This window comes from Lygodium microphyllum, chromosome 22, assembly GCF_053477565.2.
Source record: "Lygodium microphyllum isolate KBCC chromosome 22, Lygodium_microphyllum_v1.1.10, whole genome shotgun sequence".
Taxonomy (NCBI): domain Eukaryota; kingdom Viridiplantae; phylum Streptophyta; class Polypodiopsida; order Schizaeales; family Lygodiaceae; genus Lygodium; species Lygodium microphyllum.
In genome coordinates, this window is record NC_141156.1 from 10,245,104 (window position 1) to 10,270,203 (window position 25,100).

Genomic DNA, 25,100 nt, shown 5'->3' on the forward strand with positions numbered 1-25,100 from the left:
TTACATATACCAAGAAAACCATGTCAAAGAAGCATGGGTTAACATTGCCAAAAACCTATTACAATAGACTTTCAAAGAAGCAAGCTGCATATTAAGGGCAGTGTTCTCCAATGCAAGAAGATGAGCCTGCATGGCGATTCACATGCGTTAACATTGCTGAAAACCTATTAAGATAAACTTTCAAAGAAGTAAGTTGCACATCAAGAGCAATGTTTTCCGGTGAAACCAAGCTCTCGTTCTTGTGAGCAATTAACTCACATACTCCATCCTCTAATACGACCTGCACTATTAAGAAGATATTTCAACTTCTCTTCTTGATCATCTGAAGATCCAACATGCGGCCACCAATTTTTTTGGATATGTTCATAAATGTCACCTATATAACCCCTGATCTCTTCTAACTTGCTCTGTATCGTTACCCCATCGACAAGGTGCCCTTCATATTTCTCTTCCAACATAATCTGAATCCTCTGTAGACAGTCACCAATATTCTCACAAAGAGAAATCAAAGCTTTTTGATGCCGAAACAATGTCTTCACTTGCTTTTCAATCCCATCCAAGTGACGAATCAACCTAAAGAAACTAACGGAACTATCATGCCCTCCAACATGCTTGAGTGCACGACGAATTGTCTTCTTCCTTGTGACCTCCTTCATTTTATGTACGCTCATTTGCATGTTAGGAGTGCACTGTATAATATCTTCTACAAACATATTCATGTTTGCTGTAGAAGCCTCCATACTAGACAAAAAGCACGCATTAACCTTGAGGGATAAATAAAATATTCTCAAATTTTAAAAATAGTGAATACTCCCAGATCTAATATCAACAAAGTTCAACTAACCCTCTCTCTCTCCACCTAACCAACTAACCTTGAATGTACTAACTAATCAATGTAACCAACATAACAAACCTACTCTCTCTCTCTCTCTCTACCTAACTATCCAACTAATGTAACCAACATAGTTGACCTTCACACACACACACACACACACAAACAAACAAATAAACTAACTTACTAATCGACCAACTAATCAACACAGAACAACCACCAACTAATAGATAACTACCAACAGCCAACTTACTAACTAAAAAAAGAATGAGAGAAGAGAGCATGTGTATGTGCGTGAGAGAGAGAGAGACATAGAGAGAGAGGGAGAAGAGAAAACCTAAATATCCAACCAACCAACCAACCTAACTAATCGAGAGAGAGAGAGAGAGAGAGAGAGAGAGAGAGAGAGAGAGAGAGAGAGAGAGAGAGAGAGAGAGAGAGAGAGAGAGAGAGAGAGAGAGAGAGAGAGAGAGAGAGAGAGAGAGAGAGAGAGAGCTAACCAACTAACCAATATAATCTCTCTGTCTCTTAGTAACCACCAAGAAAGAGAGAGAGAGAGAGAGCAGGGGAGAGAGAGAAGAAGAAGAAGAATACGAAGAAGAATGAGAGAGAGACATGGCGGGGGATAAAGAGAGAGAGAGAGAGAAAGAAAGAAAGAAAGAAAGTTATATTAACGTCTTCTAAAGACCAAAATTGGCCTATGAGACAAATTGTGATACAACTGATGAGGTCCAGCTATCCAAAATAAAAGTGCTGAATGAAAAGCTAAAAACTGGAAATTGAAAATACGGTGTTGTGAGTGTGATAAGTGTCGTGTATGTGTATGTGCGTATGTAGCTCTGGTACTCCAGATAATGGCTACAAAAGGGGAACAAATGTCGGCTGTGATAGGGGAACAACTGACGGCTGTGATAAAGTGGTGTGATGTGTATATGTAATAGATGCAGGGAGATATACTATCCTGGGATGTAGTAGCAGTCGTCGAAGTCGCTAATAGTAGGTGATCCCTCCTGGATGCAGGATGTGGTACATCGACGGTGGAGAAAGAGCAAACTGGAGATCTAAGATCCAATGTGTCGAGTGTCATCGGATCTCAGTCTGCTATCGATGTAGATCAAGAATCCTCCGGATCTCCTGTCGGTGTGGCTGTGGGGTCCAAAACCCACTGATCCTCGTGCGACATCGGGTACGCTGGTCCTCAGCCTGCTGTAGTGTGAGCCCGGAGGTCTGGCTAGAGGCTAATACAGTAGCTCTCACTCTGTCTGTCTAAAAGAACTATGTAATAGTCGTCTGGGTGGGCCCCTCTCTGACTGGGACCCGCTGTGTGCTCTGCTCTCTGATGTGCCATGCCTCTCCCAGAAAACGGCCAAATGATCTCTGATCCATATCAGTCATACATCCCTGAAGTGAGCTGCTCAATGTGTAACTAGATCTCAACCTGAGTATGCCGGGTATCTGAGAACAAAATGCTCCTCACTCTCCACCTCTGATCTGCAAATGGGGCATATCCTCTCCTCCCGTGGGATGCCACTGGCTCTGCCACTCTCAATCATAAGCTGATGTGATGATACCCTGAGCTTTCCAATAAGAACTCTCAATCGATATGGCATATAGATCTGCATATATCTCGGAATCTCTATGAATCCCTGCTCTGATATGCTCAAGAACTGTGTATAATAATGTGCCATCTTCGGTGGCAGTGGTTGTGCAGGGCTGACCCATGTCCTCTGTATATAAATATGCCATATCTCCTGTCTGATGACTCTGTTCCTCTCAGAGAGAGAGAGGGTGTAAGTGGGAGCCTGAGTATCATATAGAAGAGGTGGGAGTCTATCAATGTCCAGCCCATGTTTGTCAAACCAAGCTCTAGTCTGTGCATACCATGATGCGGTATCCCCCGCTCGAGCCATCTCCTGAGATGCCATATATGCTCTGTATGCAATGCAATCTCTGTCCATATCCTGAAATCTGTGTAGGAAGAAGACTGTCTGAAATAATGCCTCGACTAGCATGGGTGGTGTGGCAAGCTCTGCTCGCACAATGTCATGTGGGACTGAGGCCTTGCTGTGAATCGATCTAGATATCATGATCACCTGAGGTCTCTCCATCAATGTCCATACATAATCGGCAAGGCCTGGCCCCCATATAGTTGCTCCATACATCAGTGCTGGAGTGACCAGAGTATCAAAGAGCCACCCCTTGGTGCGGGGCTCCTGGAAATGTGCCTGATGACACTGTCGCTCCATAAGAGCCAATGTTGAGTATCCTCTAGTGAGGCGGTCACGAGATGCCTGTGTCATCGAGAAAATTCGTGAAGCTGTTATAAAGGTGACTCCCAAATATACATATGATCCAGTGACCTCAATACTCCCTCCTGCTGCCATGAAAATACTCTGTCTGCGTATCTGAGCTGATGTATGGAATATAAGAACCTTGGTTTTACCAAGGTTCACTGTCATGCCTCTCTGTATGCAAAAATCATCCAATGCTAATAAATGCTGCTGTAATCCCTGAGCTGAATCTGAGACCAACACAATGTCATCTGCATATAGTAAGATATGAACTGTGGCTCCACTGAGATCTATACCTCCACCGGCTCGCTGTTGAACAAACACTGCTATCTCATCAATGTATGAGAGAGAGAGAGAGAGAGAGAGAGAGAGAGAGAGAGAGAGAGAGAGAGAGAGAGAGAGAGAGAGAGAGAGAGAGAGAGAGAGAGAGAGAGAGAGAGAGAGAGAGAGAGAGAGAGAGAGAGAGAGAGAGAGAGAGAGAACCTACTAATAGCTAACCAACTAATATCATATACTCACTCTAAGTAACCACCAAGAGAGAGAGAGAGAGAGAGAGAGAGAGAGAGAGAGAGAGAGAGAGAGAGAGAGAGAGAGAGAGAGAGAGAGAGAGAGAGAGAGAGAGAGAGAGAGAGAGAGAGAGAGAACCTACTAATAGCTAACCAACTAACTAATACCATATCTCACTCTCCTAGTAACCACCAAGAAAAAGAAAATGAGAGAGAGAGAGAGAGAGAGAGAGAGAGAGAGAGAGAGAGAGAGAGAGAGAGAGAGAGAGAGAGAGAGAGAGAGAGAGAGAGAGAGAGAGAGAGAGAGAGAGAGAGAGAGAGAGAGAGAGAGAGCCTACTAATAGCTAACAAACTCACTAGTCTCATATCTCTCTCTCAGTAACCACCTAACTAACTAACCTACCAACTAACACATACATAAACTAATATCATAAACCAACCAACCAACAAATAACTAACGAACCAATCAACATAACTAACCAACCTACTCACCAAACCAATGATAACAACAAATAAACCAACAAATACAACAAAACAAAATTACAACCTGAAAGGGAGAGAGATAGAGAGATCACCAACTTGAACAATAGTTGCAAAAAACATGCCAAATGACCAATCCTCGCAAACAAAATTGCACCAAACAAACTAGAGCACAAATAAATTAAACAATACCAAGCAGACCTCTCTCTCTCTCTCTCTCTCTCCATAACTAACCCATAACCAACCTACCTAACCACTAACTAACCAAGCCACTAACAACCAACCTACTTACAACTAACTCACAATAACCTACCAACCAACTAACCAATAACTAACATACAACTATTATTATTCTCCCAATAGTAAACTAATCTATCTAATAGATAATAAACTAATCTAATCCAATCTATAATCTCTCTCTCTCTCCATAACTAACCCATAACCAACCTACCTAACCACTAACTAACCAAGCTACTGACAACCAACCTACTTACAACTAACTCATAGTAACCTACCAACCAACTAACCAATAACTAACATACAACTATTATTATTCTCTCAATAGTAAACTAATCTATCTAATAGATAATAAACTAATCTAATCCAATCTATAATCTATCTAATAGATAATAAACTAATCTAATCTAATCTATCAATCAATAAACCAAAACAAAAAAATAACTAATTATAAACAAATTACCTAACTTAATTTAAATAGTTTAAAGCAAACTATCTAATTAAACTAACTAATAGATAAATCTATAAATCTACAAATAAAAGATTAAAATATCTATATCCCTAAACTATATTTATAATCTATGAAGAAAAGATAAAAGATAAAAGATTAAAACAACTAATCTAATCTAATCTATCAATAACATAATAAACTTACTAACTGTAAACAAACATACTAACTCACTAATCAATAATTTAAATAGATAACAATTTAAACAATACAAACCTCACACACACACATGCACACACGCACGCACACGCACACACACACGAACTTAATCATCGATCAATAATTTAATAATAATAATTAAAAGCAAACTATCTAACTAAACTAACCAATAGACAAATCTATAAATCTAAACTTACTAAATTTGTAAACAAACCTACTAACTTACTAATCAATTATTTAAATAGATAATAATTTAAACAATACAAACCTCTCTCTCTCTCTCTCTCTCTCTCTCTCTCAATCATTGATTCGTAATCCAAACAATTTAAAGCAAAGTATCTAACTAAACTAACTAGCTAATAGATAAATCTATGAATCTATATCCCTAAACTATATCTATAATCTACAATTCAATAAATCTATAAGTTTATAAATAAATTAAAGATTAAAATAACTAATCTAAGCTAAGCAATCAATAAACCAAAACAAAAAACTAAAATAACCCTAAATTATATCTATAAATCAAAAATTAAAATAACACACATAATCTAAAGTAAACAAACTTGCTAACTTACTAATCAATTATTTAAACATATAATAATTTAAATAATACAAACATCTCTCTCTCTCTCTCATTAACTTAATCATCGATCAATAATTTAAATAACTTAAAGCAAACTATCTAACTTCTAACTAAACTAACTAATAGATAAATCTAACTATAGATAAAAGACAAAAGATTAAAATAACTAATCTAATCTAATCTATTGATCAATTAATTATCTAAGGTAAATAACCAATCTAATCTAAAAAATCAATAAACTACCTAACTAACCATTCCTAATACTATGAACAAACTAAACTATCTAAAGGAGAGAGAGAGAGAGAGAGAGAGAGAGAGAGAGACTAACCCCAAACTAATAACATAAGAAACTTACTAACTGTAAACAAACCTACTAACTTACTAATCAAAAATTTAAATAGATAATAATTTAAACAATACAAACCTCTCTCTCTCTCACACACACACACAAACTTAATCATTGATAAATGATTTTTTAATTAATTTAAAGCAAATAAATAAAACATTAAAATAACTAATAACATAAGAAACTTATTAATCATAAATAAACCTACTAACTTACTAATTAATTATTTAAGTAGATAACAATTTAAACAATACAAACCTCTCTCTCTCTCTCTAACTTAATCATTAATAAATAATTTAAACAATTTAAAACAAACAATCTAACTAAACTAACCAACTAACTAATAGATAAATCTATAAATCTATAAATAAAAGATTAAAATATCTATATCCCTAAACTATATCTATAATCTATAAATCTATAAATATATAAATAAACATTAAAATAACTAATCTAATCAATCAATAAACCAAAACAAAAAATTAAACTAACCCAACTAACCATTCGCGATAATATAGACAAAGCAAACTATCTAAAGAACACCAAGAGAGAGAGAGAGACCTATCTAATCTAAACTATCTAAGAGGGAGCTAACCTAATCCTAAAACCCTAAACTAACTTACTAATCAATAACTTACTAACTCACTCTTACAAACCCTCTCTCTCTCTCTCTCTCTCTCTCTCTCTCTCTCTCTCTCTCTCTCTCTCTCTCTCTCTCTCTCTCTCTCTCTCTCTCTCTCTCTTAAAAGTAATCTAATAAATAAGCTATCTAAGAGGGAGCTAGCCTAATCCTAAACTAATAACTGTAAACAAACCTACTAACTTACTTATAAACCTCTCTCTCTCTCTCTCTCTCCCCCCCTTGGATCACTTGCATTGGGACCCTTGGATCACTTGTGTTTGTATCCAAGAGGGATCACTTGCTTGCGAACCTACCTCTCTGCTTGCGAATTCCGAACCTCTCTCTCTGCCTGTGTACCTTGCTTGCATGCCCTGCCTGCTTGCCTGAGATTATGTCGATACCAATGCTGACATTGATGCTGACATCATTGCTGCTGATGTTGGCGTTGATGCCCGATGCTGACGTGTTGGACGCCGTTGATACTATTGATGCTGAAACCATTGATGTTGCCAATGTTGATGTGCTGATGCCCTGATGTGTTGTCGCCCTGATGTGCTGACGCTTGACACCCTGACGTGCCTTCGGACCTGCAATGCTACACAGAGCAAACGAAAGACAGAGAGTGTAGTGGTGACGCCTGATGTAGGCAAATGATGCAAGCACGATACACAAAGATAGATTGATGCACGCACGCACACACACACACACACACACACACACACACACACACACACACACACACACACACACACACACACACACACACACACACACACACACACACACACACACACACACACACACACACACACACACACACACACACACACACACACACACACACACACACACACACACACACACACACACACACACACACACACACACACACACACACACACACACACACACACACACACACACACACACACACACACACACAGTCTCACTTGTTGTTGTGCCTGATGTTGAGCTGCTTTCGAGTAGGAGTAGGAGCAATGAAGAGACAAAGTAAGAGAGAGAGAGAGAGAGAGAGAGAGAGAGAGAGAGAGAGAGAGAGAGAGAGAGAGAGAGAGAGAGAGAGAGAGAGAGAGAGAGAGAGAGAGAGAGAGAGAGAGAGAGAGAGAGAGAGAGAGAGAGAGAGAGAGAGAGAGAGAGAGAGAGAGAGGAGAGGAGAGGAGAGGAGAAGGAGGAGGAAAGAGAGCACATACACAACTTAACTTCCCAATCATGAGCAATTAGAGAGAGAGAGAGAGAGAGAGAGAGAGAGAGAGAGAGAGAGAGAGAGAGAGAGAGAGGAGGAGGAGGAGGACGACTTCCCAATCATAGGCACAACTTCCTAAGACTTCCCAATCATAGGTAGTCAATAAGGTCCTTACTTTGGTTTGGGAGGCAGGTTCGAGAGCTCCTTGGTGCTTTGATACCTCCCGAACTTGTAGCTCAAATAATCAAGTAGTATAGATGCTTGGCTTAGCTAGTTTCACTCGATTGTTTCTTCCTCTTTGAAAGAGCATCTCATTCCTAGTCTCCTAAATCTTCCTTAAGGTCAACACTCTAAGGAGATACCATACGTTCCTAGATTTTTCATTAAGATTTTCTAGTATACCCTAGTGTAATCGATGTCCAACTTTCAACTTAACGCCATTAGAAAGAAGGCATCCTTCCAATTAAGTCCTTCCCATTTACCACCTAACAATGGGGAAGAAGCTTTCCACTTCCACATGAGAGCTATTGTACACACAAATTATTACACAAGAGAGAAAAAAAGGACAAGAGTACATGACAATAAAAATGAGTATAATCTTCCCCCACACACATGAGTAAGCACCTCCCCATATATGTATTTGTAGATTTGTATTTCTTAGCTTTTGTGCTCAAAAATCATATAAGCATGGTTTTTTGGCTTCTTACTTTCTTTACTTAAATGCTAGGCTTTTGGCTTATTGATTTCCTATCTAACCAACAAGTCTAAGGTTTAAAAAATAGATGTCTCAATATAAAGGTTACAAGCATTGCCAATAAATATGCATGTGTGTGTATATAACCATAATAAATAAATCTGCATGTTTGCATAAAATTACATATATCCCACACCCAATGTGCATTTCAATAATTAAAAAAAATATCTACATAATTACATCAATACATACTAACCAAAAACACAAAATACACTATATCCTTACTATCTATCTACCAAGCATAATGGGAACCATGTCACATGCACTACCTTTAATAACAAATCACAAGTCATATAACAAATGGAAAAATAAAAATCCACAAAATAAATAAAAAAATAGCATCTTATTTTCATAGTAACCATCATAACATTGCATTGGGTCTTAAAAGCAATTGTACTGAATTGATCAAGACTAAACAATATGAGTGATTAGCCACATGCTGTGAATCTGTACTAAATGAATGAGGTAATCCAAAATGCCTATGTACTACCTCATGTGGCAAATCTCTACATACCCTATGAAAATAAGGCAGCCATGAAATTTCTCGAAACATTGCTTCATGCGGCAAATCTATGTGTATTGAACAATGATGTGGTTGTGAGTGATATGTAGGTATTAGACAAACTGAAGTCAAAGATAGCAATAACTTATGAATCCACTAGGATTCTTCAATATAATGTTTTTTATATTTAATGAAATACATATGTTGATAGTGATCTGGTCATTGTCACTGATAATTTCGGGTACTAGTATCTTAGTGTCTTCCTCTAACAATGGAGGATCATCTACACTAGAGTTATAGGTGGTGCCCCTTTGAAGGGTTCTAATAAAATAATATGGAATTAGCTAACAAATCTACCAATGAGAAGGAATGTCTAATATGATTGTATTATCATTGATCTTATGCTTAATACCAAATGGCCTATAATATATTGGAACTAATATAGATTTCAATACTTTTCAATGTGCTCAACATCCTCTTTTCAATATGAAACCCACCCTAATAAATCATCTAAAAAGTTGTGCAAGATTATCAAATTTATTAATCATGGCCTTGATTTTGGGAAAAATAGATAGATGGTCTTGGTTGATGAGGTGATCTAGCATAAATAATTTATATGGGACTAACTTAGTAGTCTAAGAAGACATAGAGTTTGAGATAACATATAGAGAAGAATATCTAAGGTTTTATCTCATAGGGATGATAGAACAAAATCATGAAATGAATAATAATAATAATAATAATAATAATATTATTATTATTATTATAAAAGCAACTTTTGGATTTAGGTTTTTTATTTTTAAAAGGTTATTAAGCAAGGTTTACTTTGTAATGAAGTTAGATAAAAGCTAAAGATCTTCCTACTCGCAACATTCTTAATTATTCAGTGCTTCAACCGACCGTATTTCCAAAGCACAATGAAATATAAATATCATGAACACAAAGTGATCCTGAAATTATCTTAGGAACATAACGTGCATGTATCCAAGATAAAGTCATATAAGTTACCATGGCTAGGTAATATGCTAAGTTCAAAACTTTTAAGAAAACTTTTTCTATGAACTAAAGTACATATGGAAAGAGTCATATCTAGTTATTTCTGTCCTTCATTAGTTACCTCTTATTGTGAATATTTGATAATCCAATCATGTACATAGAATGTTAGCTCCTCATTTTGAAGAATCTCCAAAGACTTGAGCCCTCATAATAGATAACCGATTGGCAAGTAGACTACTCAAAGTTTGATTAGACAACCTTAGTTTATTTAAGGCTTAAGATAAATCTTAGGAGGCTAATTAGTGGGAATGTAATATGCCCTAATAAAGTCATATTGAAATTTTTTCTTACATGTGTGTAGATAGTGTTTGGAAATGAGTTTTAGGTCATTTTAAGTGTTTTGACAAAATTTGGTGATGGTAAAATTTTAATAAATTTTTTTCCAACTTTTAGGCATAAGACCTGATTTAGAAGCTGATTTGTGATCAAATGGAGCAGAATTTGGTCAAAGTTTCTCTCATGGAGTTTAAAGAAGAGATCAAGAAGAATATTTTGTCATCTCACAGGCTCTGTCCAATTCTTCACCATTTTGAAAATACGAGCCTTCGAAAATAAAAAATTAATTTTTGAACACATTATTTTTAATTAAAAAATATCATTCTTTTTGTGCTTTCTTTTCATTTTTGACAAGTTGCACTCAAGTAATGATTTGGGAGGATTACATCAATTTCAGCACATGATTTCTTGGGGAATGCGCAGTTCTTAGAAAAGCCTATTCTGGACATGTGAAGCTATTTTGGGCAAAAAAGCTAAAAGAACTAGCATCTGCATCCTCTTCTTCTTCCAAAAAACCAAGATTGAGATTGTGAATGTGATTATGATTGCGATTGAGATTGTGAGCGAGAGTGTGATTGCAAGTGAGATTGTGATTCTTTCATGTACATGAAATTAGCTTGGGGGTGGTCGGGAGTTTCGAGCTCCACATCAGAGTGCAATTTATGATTGTGCTATCTGTTGCTCCTCTATTTCCTTCAAACTATAATATAGATTTTTCTTAATGTCTTTCTACTTGCATCTCTTTATCGAAAATTGTGTTGATTTTTATTTGATTGTGACTAGTCATGTTGCAAGTGGCTTGTCATTGGTTTCTTCATTATAAAATCTTAGGGAGCTACTTAGTGGACCATCATTGTTTTCTTCTTTTTCCCAAGCCTAGTTAGGGTTTTAACAATAACTATTATGATGATGATGATGATGATGATGATAATAAATATAAGACTATGGTGGAGGCTTAAGATAACATCTTAGGGAGTTAATTGGTGGGCCATCATTCTTTTCTTCTTTTTCCTAAACCTAGATAGGGTTTTAACAATGATGATGATGATGATGATAATAAATATAAGCCTATGGTGGCTTCTTAATATAGGCTTATAAGATTAAGCCTTTGAAGACCAAATAGGTGGGTCTATTAATGCATCTTCAAATATAGATATAGACTTGTAATTAAGCTTGACAAATAGGTCTAGTCTATCACTTTTCAATCTGACTCAATAGCCATAGTTGACTTAAAGGGCAACTAATTTGTTTGATAAATTAGCAATGGAAAACTATGATGGCAAAAGATAGAGAGTGGCTTCAATAGTGATAATGTTATGGAAATTGCTATGAAAGTAATATGATTTTATATTTATTTATTTATTTATGGATTTTCATTGCTTATTTGTCATATAATCATGTCTTATTACAAGCTAACATTTCATGTGACATGGGTAATATTTTGCTTAGTATATAGATAGTAGTGAACAAATGTCTTTTATGTTGTAGTGAGTAAATTATTGGGAAAAATTAGACAAACAATTGATTTTTAGTACTATTTGCTTATTTGATTTAATATTTTTGATATACAATACTAAAGTATTAAATTTAAGATATATTTTCACAAAAATAACCATTCCTTGTGGATAAGTATTATCGATGGAATGCTTTGATATTTTTTAAATGTAATCCATTTTTTGGAAGCTTTCTTAGCTTTTTTTATAAAGCACCAAAATTACACGTAAAATAGGATACCATGGTTAAAACTTTGTTTTATTATTTCTCCCTCATCTATAGTTGGAATTTAGAGCTTTCAGAGTTGTTTAAGGGATTTGGTACATTCCAGATATGATGGTGATATCAAAATGTCATGATTCATTATACATAACCCTTGGGGCAACTACATCAAGTACAATAAGCTACATGAAATCTCTTAACGCACAAATCTTTATACTTTGATTAATATGTATATTTTCTTTGTATTTAAATATATGATAAGAATATAAATAGCTATGTGAACCAATATTCCACAATGGAGAATAGTAAACCATGGCTTTTGTCATGGGGGACGTTGGATGCCCTATCGAGTATCTTTTCTCTTGTTCTTTGTGAATTTGTTAACTTATTTAAATTATTTTGTGATTAATAAAGTTGTTTATATCTAAGATTTGAGATAGTAGATTTGCCACTTAGTTTGCTTTGCAACAAAAAGTAAGGAGACCAAGGTAAGGCTGAGCTACTATGAGGTTGTTTCCCATCTATCGGATAATAAGGTGTCCATGTTAGTTGTTCAGCACGATAAAAAAGATAGTGGTAGGTTGTCATGATTGCCGGATTAAAAAGATGACATTTTCACATTGAATCCAACCACTAGATTTGGTGGGGAGTACAGGTGGAGATGGCGAACAAATACTCGGTGAATAGATTGAAGTTGAGATGTTGTCCATCCTTCGTCCTTCTATTAAGAGGGTACTAATAGTTTGAAAAATAAAAGGGCCACTTTGTTTGGTGGATGTGTTAGTAGGTGGGGGGATTATAATATAATCTCCCCTTCCTTTAAGAAAAAAATAAAGGTAATAGTTCTTTAAACAAAAGCTTAAAAACTTTTATAAGTAAGCCTCGACCCCCACCCCCCAACCCCTCATTTAGATATTGATGAGTAGGTCACGGAGCTTCATCAATCCCATGGCATTGGGCTACCTATTGTGTTGGACCACTTGTTATATTGACTGGAGCTATGGTGGTTCATGGTGGACTTCTAAGTAGGGAGCAACACTATGGCAGCAATTGAACCTAGATGACCTTTTTTTAACAAATAAAGAGAATTGGATAATAAATAAGGCATGCTCAAAATTTCAAAGCTTATAAGCTATTGATTAAGGTTCAAAAGCTTCTTAGAGGTATTGTAGATGAACCAAATAACAAGGAGGAGATTAGGAGAAGAAATCCATATTGTTGGTGTGATTGTGACAGAGATGGTGGCACCGTTGGTGCTAATGGGTGGTTTTGAGGTTGTGGGGTTAGTATGGATAGATTGAAGTTCATCAATTCTATTTGTTCCTCTTCTTAGAAAGGACTATCAATATGGTAAGAACCACTCATGAAGGTGGTTCCTCCAATGTGGCAAGTGGTTTTGAGGTAAGAGAACTGGTTTGGACTTACAAAAGATTTATTCATACACTATGTATTTGAGAAAAGGGGATCTTTGAATCACAAACCATGGAATATTGCTTTTATTCCTTAGATAGAGGGATGAAGCCTCAAGATGTTGAACCTTGGATGGATGGATAAATCTTTATCGACATTGACATACAGACCACTCACCTTGCTCTAATACAAATGATGTAGGCTTCATCATACATTAACAATCATTAACTAAAATTTGAGAGAACACACAAATTGCACAAGAGAGAAAATAGAGACAATAGTGTAGGACATGAAGAATGGGTACAACCTCCCCCTATATATGAGTGAGCACCTCCCCCATGCATGTATTTATGGATTTTTATATCTTAGTGTTTATGCTAAAAAATCATGAAGAAACATCATTTTTGGGCTTCTTGCTTTCTTTACTTGAAGACTATGCTTTTGGCCTATTAATTTCTAATTTCTATCTAATAAACTTACATTGTGGAGTACATTGTCTTGATGCTAGAATGACTATCCAAGTTGCTTCTTGCCATAGTTTTGCAAATTTTTTCAACGCATGTGTCCTTGATGAAGGATTTTGTTATAGCCTTGGTAGTGGGTCTTTTAGGATACGTTTAAAGAGGCTCCTTGTTAAATGATGCGGATCTAGGACATGACACAAGCTATGGTGGATCAAAGATGAAGACCAAGTTCATAATGACATGGACAAGTAGAGATAAACTATTACACAAGTGAATTAGGTTCCAAGATAGATTAGCTTGGACTCATAAACACAATCTTGTGTAGAATTGACAATGACAGACACTTAACTGAAAGTACAAAGCATCATGATATTGTATTCATTTCATAGTCAAGTACAATGCTTTATAGGCTTTGAGTTGTTCCACTCTCCTCACTGTGCATATGGGATTCAGGACAGCTCCTCTTGGAGCATACATCATTTGTCTATTTCTCAACACCCCCCCTCAAATGATGAGTCCCTACACTTGCTGGCTTTTGCCCCCCCTTCATGATGACATGGCCCGGAAGACTAGCTCATAGGCAGCCTAGTCAAGTTAAAGCTTGAGACTTTACATCTTGGCATGAGACTTTACATCTTGGCAAGGGTTATATAAATCAAATTCACTAACATATGAGAGATACAATGAAAGTTCTTCAAAACAATCTGTCAGAGTTGTTGATGGTAGTGGAAGCATATTCTTCTTCTTCTTTTTCCTCCATGTATTGGTTCTGGTGATGATCACTTTGCAATTGTTGGGCTCTCTTCTTGTGGAAACATTCACTGGCTACATGGCCAGTCTTACCACAATAGTGACATGTAATCCGATCCTTGTTATTGTTGTTGATGAATCCTCGACCTCTTCCTTTAGGTCCAGCAGCTCCTTTGGTGTACAAAAGATTTTCCCTAGATGATGAGACATTGTCTTTTGCATTCTTGGTTTTTACTTTGCCTTCTTCGTCGAGTAGTGAGTGCTCAATATCTTTAAGTGTGAGGCTTGGAACATTACTCAAAGTGGACACAAGATTTTCATATGGATCCTTGTTTACACTTGCAAGCAGTACGGCTATTGCTTCATCTTCCTCAATATTCTTTTTAAGAGATGCAAGTTGAGTTTTTAAACTCTTAAACTTATTAATGTGTATGGTCATAGAAGCACTGTCTTTGATATCCAGTTTATAAAACTGCATGAGAAGTTTTACCTTTGAATTCTTTGCTTGAGTACCAAACATTTTATCAAGTTCCTCCCAGGCGGTTCTAGCATTTCTAATGCCAGATATATGATGTAACACGTCATCACTAAGTCCCCAGGCAATGATGCCTAGTGCCTTATTATTCATCTTCTTCCATTCTTTGGATTTGAACTGTTCTTCTTCAACGAACCCGTCTTCATCATCTTCCTTCTTGTTATCTGCATCATCTTCAAACAGGTCCCACAAGTCTTTCCGCATTAGGTGATACATGGTCTTTTCCTTCCAGGCATGGAAGCCTTCTCCATTAAACTTTGCTATTTGCTCAAGCTCGGCCATGTTGCTAATCTTCAGTTAACCAACAAAAAATTGTATTTTAATGTGTCAAGGGACACAAGAGAATCAGTGTCAAATTGACACTAGTTGAGTGTTAATGGATACTAGTCGGTACTTGATCTGCTTCCTCTTAGGAACTTCGTGGGTGGCTTCTGAGCTTCCTTGGACACTTCCAGACTAGTAATGAGCTTCAGAGAGTATTCCTCAGTGATCAAAAATCACTGTTGATGATGGTAATGAGAAAGAGGAATAAGGTTTCCAAGCTTCCAAATTTCTGGATATGGCTTCCTGGATTAGGGTTTCTGTAGCAGCCTGGTTTTTTGGTCTGTGTGCATTACACACTTGATCATTCTCAGAAATTTTTACATGGCCATGAAGCTTATGTCATGGGCTACAAAAGCCCTATGGTTGCTGTGTCGATTGCGCTGCGTGTTGTGCGTTCAGCTGTACGAACCGTCACGCAGTTTCAGACTGCGCCGTTTCTGGAAATCGCGCAATGCTGCCTGCTGTGGATGCTAATGTTGCTGTCCGATGTGATAGGCTGAAGCGCCTGGAGCAAGGGAAGATACTTCCAGAAGGATTCACTTGAAGATATGGCCCGTAGAGAGAGATCCAAGTGCTCCAAGGTGGGTAGGTGCAGTCTGGCTATGGCTGCCACAAGGTCCAACTGAGATTTGAAGTTGAAACTGGAGGTATGAGCTGAATGTGGGCTGGTTAGAGATTACCAGAGGTGAAGGGAGACTAGAGATTCAGAGTATGAGCTGTGACATGCCCAACTGGGCTCTGATACCATGTTAAATGATGCGGATCTAGGACATGACACAAGCTATGGTGGATCAAAGATGAAGACCAAGTTCATAATGACATGGACAAGTAGAGATAAACTATTACACAAGTGAATTAGGTTCCAAGATAGATTAGCTTGGACTCATAAACACAATCTTGTGTAGAATTGACAATGACAGACACTTAACTGAAAGTACAAAGCATCATGATATTGTATTCATTTCATAGTCAAGTACAATGCTTTATAGGCTTTGAGTTGTTCCACTCTCCTCACTGTGCATATGGGATTCAGGACAGCTCCTCTTGGAGCATACATCATTTGTCTATTTCTCAACACTCCTCACTTTTGAGACATAGTTCCACATACTCTCTTCCTCTTGTTGCTTCTCAATGTTTATCAATCAAACAATGAGATTATCAATGTAACTTGCTTCTACAAAGTGTCTAATAAAGAGGTCCTTGAGCAATATAAACGAGGCTTTCTTGATTTCATAAATCTTGATGAACTAAATCCCTTTTCACCTAGGCAAAGTAAGTGCTTGCCTATTTAACTTGAAATGTTCCACAAAGCTGTAAAGATCATCCCTGGCTTGATATTTATCTAAGTGCATGGCCACTAATGGAATCTTCACTTGATCTTTATTTCCCAAGTGTGTTTCCCATTCTAATCAAGAGAGTTTGAGCATACCTATTTGTAACATATTCATGTAATCAAACAAGCATTGCTACACAAGATCTAATAACAAATCTTGTGAGGATCCTTTGGCTCAAATGTTGAATAGCATCCTTTAGATGCTATCAAATTCATGGTTGCAAGCTACTATCTAATATTGTTGTTGATGTCCAACAATCGATTGAGGGTGTTTGCTCCTTACCGTTATAGTTCTACAAGTTTTTGCTCCATGGTCTTGGGGGTCATGTTTGAGATATCAAAGTTAGTAGCATCCAGAAAACTATCAATGATGGCTTGGAAGTCATTCAAGGCTCTTTCCAAAATTTTTTAAATTTTCATTGTGCTTGGTATGGTCCTCGTGATCTCTAGACTGACTAATTGGATAACATGATTAATAAGGTCATATATAAGGGTGTTTTTTGTATCAATGGATCTATTAGGACTAGGGTCTTTGTCTGTGGTAGGGGTTGAAAGCTAACGTCCACTTCACAAGCATGTGCACCTATGTCATGGGTTCAAATCCTAAGTTTCCTCTAATCAGTTTAGATGTCTTAGATTAGCAAATGTTTTTTTAAAATCTTAGTTTAAGTATATTTGAGTGCATTGTGTGTAAATAGGCTTTCCTTTTTCTTAATCATTGTATATGTAACTAAAACACTGTAATTCCCACCACCCTTAAGATGATTAACCCTCAAGTTAAAAGGTTTTAGGTTCATAATTCAATGATTGAAGTGGTGGATTTTCAATTGGGATCTCTTGATTATGTTGTTTTGCCCTTTCAATTTGCTTTCTTTCCACACTACAAGATATAGGCCTTATACTGACGTTAAAAGTGACGAAAATGCAAATAACAAAATTTGCCCCCGTCGTCACAAAAAGCGTCATTATTGGCGATGCCATAGAATAGTCAGTATTAGTGTTGCTATCAGCGTCGGTATCAGCATCGCAAATCAGCGTCACATTTGCAATGCTGATACCGATGCTGATAGCAACAGTTTGCGACGAAAATAACGACGCCAATAATGACGTAAGTAGTAAAATTTGCGATGCTAATAGCGACGGTAACATGGATTTTTTTTTTGGTGGCAGGGCAGGCCATACAAAATAGTTTTTGCACTGTGTACAATGCGCTTGCAAACAAAAACGAAGTATACTGAAATCATAACACTGATACATGAAATAAATACATGATTGCATAATAAGCGATTGGCACAATCATGACAAGATATCACTAAAACATAGAAAATGTCTACATAGATCAGGCGACCAAAAAATAAAGGTGTGTGAGCTCCAGGGATCCAAGGGCGAGCTACATATCCTCGCCCTCCGAAAGCTCATCCCGCCGCAAAGGAGCATTGAACGGACTCTGCAAAAAAAGAAACAACAACACATCAGTCCACCATACAATAATGCATTCTAATTAAACATGGTAACTACAGACAAGAAAGATGAGTGACTTACAGGGCCGTCGTGTCTATACAATCGGTCGATCAATGAAGTGAGACCGTGCCTCTCTGCATATCGAGTCTCAAGGCTGGTCGGATCGCGATTTGTAATGGAGTGCTGCAAATAAAACAAAATGCTAACTGTTAGAAACATGATTGTCAGTACAAAGGATATTGCAAAAAAATAAACAAGCAAAACAAAATAAAGACTTACAAAGTCCTCCAAGTATGTCTTGTGGCCGCCACTTCCAAGATGATGGACCACTCCGGCCTCGAGTCGTACCCTCGCCACCTCGCATTGCTGACTCCAGCGTCTTGGAGAATCTGTAGCCTCCTCCCTCAGTCGGCGCCAGTCGTCCGCATCTAACCACTTGGGCTTTGCAGCCCCACTCTTGATTGCCTTGCGTGCGTCAGGATCATCTATGTGACATATATGCACGCATGTAATCCATCATCCAGCCCATAAAAAATCTATCTACTGAGGTTGGAACTGGAAACTCCTCATGCAACGATGCTACTATGTAGTCCTTGCTCCCCTCCGGTATGTTCTTCCACTGATCTAAGACGTTGTGCCGAAAAACTTGTTGGCACAACTCTCTTATGCGAGCCATCACCCTCCTCCCCTCATCATTCATGATGATGGCTCGTGACTTATCATCGACTAGATATCCATATCCCCCTAGGGTCTGCCTAAGATGGGTCCTCTCCCATCTGCATCCACGCTCCTAGGCATATCCAGGAGACCCATGTGCATCCAGTGTACCGACCGGGGTAATATCTCTCGGAGTGGTACCCATAGGGGTGCCACCTGCTGTACGACTGATCAAAATCCAAAGTAACTAGAGTAGACGTCCCCACAGGTGTGACAAATCCTGGAGGTGATGCAACTCCAGCTGAACAATGAGACGGAGACACCGCGTCCGTGCCTCCACAGCATCCACCTAAGCCTGAGCCACGCTCCCTGGAACTACCACGAGAGGGAGGAGTCGCACCTATATCCTGTGTCGATCGCGGGCTCACTGCATTTGTATCTCTGCAGCATCCCCCTGAACCTGAAGCACTTCCTCCCTTTGGCCCAAGTCTGGAGTGTCGAGCTCGTCTGCTCGAAGCTGATGCATCCGATCATGCTGAAGTAGATCTAGTAGAGCGCCCTGATGAAGATCGAGACTCCTAGTCTACCATATCTCTGAATCTTGTGATCTGGTCTAGAGACATCCTGTAACTCCTCATCGCTTATCCCTCGACTCATCCTGAAAATCTCACCTACACAGACAAAAAATGATGTTAGAATAATCAATTTAAATCATACAAAGCACAGTATTATAAATCCTAAAAAAAGATCTCACTTAAAATGCATATCTTATATACCCTTATAAGCGATTGGTCAACGAATTGAGTAAGTGGATGCTCCAAGTATGAAGTATCCTATGGTCCCATGTCAATCTCCTGACACAACTTCGCATACACTGGAAGGTCGATAGACATGTCACCACAAAAGGATGAGTCCACCTCGTTCTCAAAGAATTCTTGGACTCCTGTATTTCCATCATTGTTAGCCGATGCTAGCTCCAAGCTTATGGTGGCCTCTACCCCTTGCAATATCGACCCGTCTATTTGCATATTGTCTTCATCTATGCTCGAAACATCGCTTTGATCATATACTCTCGCACTTCGGGGAGTTGAAGGTATAACATACCACCATCAAGGTTGTCGGGGGTTTAGATAGAAGATTACATGTTCACAAACACGTACAAGAGAGTTTAAACCATTGTGACATAAACCATGTCGTAATACAATTAACAAACAAATGAGTCCATACACCTGTTCACAATGGGCCGACAACACAAAGGTGTCGCGCAAATCTGTCCATTTTTTTTCGAAATCTATTTCGAGAAATCTAGCTGGACCTCATCGAACTGTTGCTCCAACTCCTCCAAGTACCACTTTGAACCACTACACATCGAATAGTATCATGGAGAAGCTACGATAATCCACCGTAACAATAATTTGCAAGTTCCCAAAATACTCCATCTCATCCACAACAGTGTTTGGATCCGTTGCTCATCGTTGGCTCTCTTGCTCAAACCTTCCCATGATACCACAGTCCATTGTGGAGTGCATTTTGTCAATACACTCCACGCAAAAATGCCGTCCGTGCGACCATGCTGCACTATATATTTTGTAATGTACATTGAAACACTCAAATTAGATGTCGCATTTAAAATTTAGAACAAATCCTAAACACCTCATCACCTTTGGACTACATCCCCTCGAGAATTCCCACTCTTCCATTGAGACCTATGTCCCTTCGCGAGACGCTGCGGTCAAAGCTCCATGCAACCATCGTGATGACATGAACCGCGGCATCTCCTCCATGCCCTCGGGATATCGAATTGGTCGATGACACATATTACCTCGGAACTCAGCTCGCGCTTCCTCTCGATCTTGCCTAGTGATTTGGTACTTGACGAGCCACGTCTCCATAGAGGCATGGTGCAACATACAAAAGCGATTCACCTTCTCCTCCATTGAGGCATCCATTCTTTTTTCTACCCCATTTCCAACCACCACATCTCCATTCAGTCTATCATCGTCCTTCAGTGACCATAGCATTTCGTTGTCTGGATCCATCGTTGGTAGCCATTGTGAAATATGCACTAGCGCCTCAGACACCAACCAACCTTCAGCCATGCTAACTTTTGGCCGAGCTAGTTGTCGCACAAAGCCTTTCATGGTTTTCATGAAGCGCTCCAAGAAGAACATCCATCGCGTATGGATAGGTCCAGCAATCTCCACTTCATCTACAAGATGCACAAGAAGGTAGATTTGTATCGTGAGCATGCTAGTGGGCAGGTATTTCTCAAAGAGACAGACCGTCTCCACTACTCCCCGCCTCGTGGATTCAATTTCCATTTCTCTCTTTCTCTCCCTCTCTCATTTCCTCTCCCTCCCTCACCCTCACCCTCTCCCTCCCCATCTCTTTCTCTCTTTCTCTATTAGATTTAATGATTTTTTCTCTTTTTCTCTCTCCTCTCTCTCATTTTTCCTCTCTCCTCTCCCTCTCTCATTTCCCTTTCTCTCTTTCTTTCCCTCTCTCATTTCCTCTCCCTCCCTCACCCTGACCCTCTCTTTCTCTCTTTCCCCATTAGATTTAATGATTTTTCTCTCTCCTCTCTCTCTCATTTATTTTTCTCTCTCCTCTCCCTCTCTCATTTCCTTTTCTCTCTTCCTCTCCCTCTCTCATTTCCTCTCCCTCCCTCGCCCTCACTCTCACCCTCACCCACACCCTCTCTTTCTCTCTTTTCCTATTATGTTTAATATCATCTCTCTTTTTCTCTCTCCTCTCCCTCTCTCATTTCCTTTTGCTCTCTTCCTCTCCTTCTCTCATTTCTTCTCCCTCCCTCTCCCTCTCTCATTTCCCTATTATGTTTTTGTCTTCCCCCGTCTCCCTCTCCCTCTCCCTCTCCCTCGCTCATTTTCCTATTATGTTTAACGTCTCCCTCCCTCCCTCTCTCATTTCCTCTCCCTCCCTCTCCCTCTCCCTCTCCCTCTCCCTCCCCATCTCTTTCTCTCTCCTGCCCTCCCTCTCCCTCTCTCATTTCCTCCCCCTCCCTCTCCCATTTCCTCCCTCTCCCTCTCCCTCTCATTTCCTCTCCCTCTCTCAATATATACAAATTATACAAAAATAAAATAAAAAAGAGAGAGAATACACTCTCCCTCCCTCTCGTTCTCTCATTTCATCTCCCTCCCTCTCCCTCTCTCATTTCCTCCCTCTCCCTCTCCCTCTCTTTCCCTCTCATTTCCTCTCCCTCTCTCAATATATATACACAAATTATATAAAAAAAAGTAAAAGAGAGAGAGAATGCACTCTTCCTCCCTCTCCCTCTCTCATTTCCTCCCCCTCCCCCTCCCCCTCCCCCTCCCTCCCCCTCTCTTTCTCTTTCTCTCCCTCCCTCTCCCTCTCCCTCTCCCTCTCCCTCTCTTTCTCTCTCATTTCCTCTCCCTCTCTCAATATACACAAATTAAACCCTAAACAAGTAAAAGAGAGTGAGAATGGACTCGCCGTAAAGATTTGCAGGAGGGTTTGGGGGCTCCTCTTCGAGACAGCGGCTCCTCATCTCCTTCGTGAACGACGGCGGCATCGACAAGTCTTCTTCCTCTCCCTCTCTCACCCTCTATGCAAAACGGTCGTTCTCTCTCTCGCTCTCCCTCTCGAAATGTTTCACGAATGCGCGAAATGAAACGCGCTCGGGTTTCGGCCCACTTTTTTTCTCTGTGGGGCGTCGCTATTTGCGTCGCATTTAGCGATGCCGCTATTCGTGCGTCGCTACCCACCGTCGCTATTCCTGTGTTTCCTTGTAGTGTCAAGGTCTTTTCCTTTCTTGTTTTTGTGTGTGCACCTTTCCCATTTAGTTGTTGCTTGTGGTTCATGTTTCTTGGTTGGGTGTGGATTGTGCATGCACATATGTGTAGTGATGTGATGCTTTATGCACCCTAGTGTTATGGATTGTGTGCCAAGTGAGTGAACTAGAAAGCTTGAGTGCACATGTGCATATGTGCAATGATGTGATGCTTTATGCACCCTAATGTTATGGATTGTGTGCCAAGTGAGTGAACTAGAAAGCTTGAGTGCACATGCATGTGTGCCATAGGTGCACTGGGCTATGCATGAATGTGGGGTCTAAGGTGCACTAGATGTGTCAATGTGGGCATTGTGTACTAGTGCAAGAGTGGGATTATGCTAGGTGGTTTGTGAGTAAGGGTTTTCACACCAAATTGTGGTTTTCTAAAGTTAGTTCTCAGGGGCGCACTAATACACGTGCACCTGTGTACATGTGTACATATGCACTAGTGTATGTGAGTTAGCCTAAATGCAATGAATGTGAGCTTATATTGGATGTAGGGATGATTTGTAAGGGTTAAGTTAGTGCTTGGGGGCATAGAAGTGCATGTGTGCACTAGTGTATGTGCATTAACCTAAGTGGATCGAATGTGAGCCTATATGTGAATGTAGGGATGGTGTGAGAGGGTTAACATGCTAGGGTTATGCATGCAAGAATCTATTTTAGGTTACATGTACGAGGATTGTGGTATACTAAGGTAGTGTAGTAGGGTTGTGTACTAGTGCACTGGTGCATTGATACAATGCATGTGCATTAAGGTGTGATGATGTGGGTTAGATGGGTGGTTAGGTACACAAGCGTACAACAAGTTTGCACTAGGAATTGTGTACAAGAAGGGTATAGGAAGGTAATGTATGATAGTGCAGAGGACTAGTGCATTGTGCACCTACACTGTGTGTGTGTACTAGTGCATGTATACCATGCATGTGCATTATGCGCACATGCAAGTAATATGCACTAGATTGAGTTAGGGTGTCTTTTTGTAGTGAACTATATGTGAGGTATGTAAGGATGAATTCCCTAAAATAGCCTAAGATGTGGTGCAATCGTGCATGTGTGCACTAGGTGTTGTGCATTATATGTGTACACTATGCATTGTACATCATCATGCGCACTGTGCACCACTACATGTGCACTAATGCAATATGTTGGTGTACTATGCTCCTCTTTGGTTCTTAATCTTGGCAACTCCTCCTCTCTTTGGGCATCTCTCTTGGCAATTATTTCTCTTGTGTGGTGGTTGCACTCCTCCTTGGTGGCTTTACAATAGACTCCTCTCCTTACAACAGTTGTATAATGGTTGATGGTAACTAGAGAGTGTTGAGGGAATACTATATTAGGGAATTTGGGAATTCTCATATAGTTTGGGAATTCCCAATATAGTTAATATTTGGACACATGGTCAAATCTTGCCCCCTTACTTGAAAGTGGAGACTATCCTAATTACTATATAGGTTGTCTTTCCAAGTCCCACTTTGAAGCATGGGTTAAGATTTAGCCACATGGCCAAATCTTTACCCCTTATTTGAAAGTGGGACTTGGGAGATTCCCAAATTCTCTAATATGGTGTTAGGGGCTAAAATGAGGGTTGATGGTAGAGAAAGAGGTATCAATGGAGATGAGGAAGAGAATTTGTTTTGAGATACAAGGGATGGAGGAGTTAGTTTGGGGTAGGGGAAGATGATATTGGAGGCAAGAGGGGAATTTTGGGGTGGATTAGTCAATGAAAGGAGAAGATAAGAAAGGGCAAGAGGAGATGATGAAGATAAGAAAGGGTAAGAGGAGATGGTAAAGATGCTAGGGAATTTTGTGGTGGATTAGTCTAGGAAAGGAGAAGATAAGAAGGAACAAGAGGAGATAATGAGGATAAGAAAGGGTAAGAGGAGATGGTAAATATGCTAGGGAGGATGACAAAGAAGAAGTGTGGTACCTAATGATGGCACAATTTAGTTTCTTTTAATCCCTTGTAAATAGACAATAATTCTCATGTCTGGAACACTCCAAAGACTATGTAATGATAGTGGACCAGCATGCAACTGATAATTGCAGGCCTAGCTAATTGGAGAGATAATTTCAATAATGGCACGATCTATAGTGTAGATATGAAAAATCAATAGCCCAACCTTGATGGACATGATTGATTCACAAAAATAATGCTTGATCAACACCTTGTTATTGCCAATTAGTTGCACCTACCCAATGGATCAATTATTCTCTAAAGATGGGAACAATTTACCCACATGCTTTCACTACCTCAAGGTTCTTGACATTTTTCAAGGGGGA

At 39.0% G+C, this 25,100-nt stretch overlaps 1 pseudogene; it reads right to left on the reverse strand.

Annotated features, from left to right (window-relative positions):
• Positions 1–254: 254 nt before the first annotated feature.
• LOC148016891 (uncharacterized) overlaps positions 255–25,100 on the reverse strand; it is a 33,161-nt pseudogene continuing 8,315 nt past the window's right edge.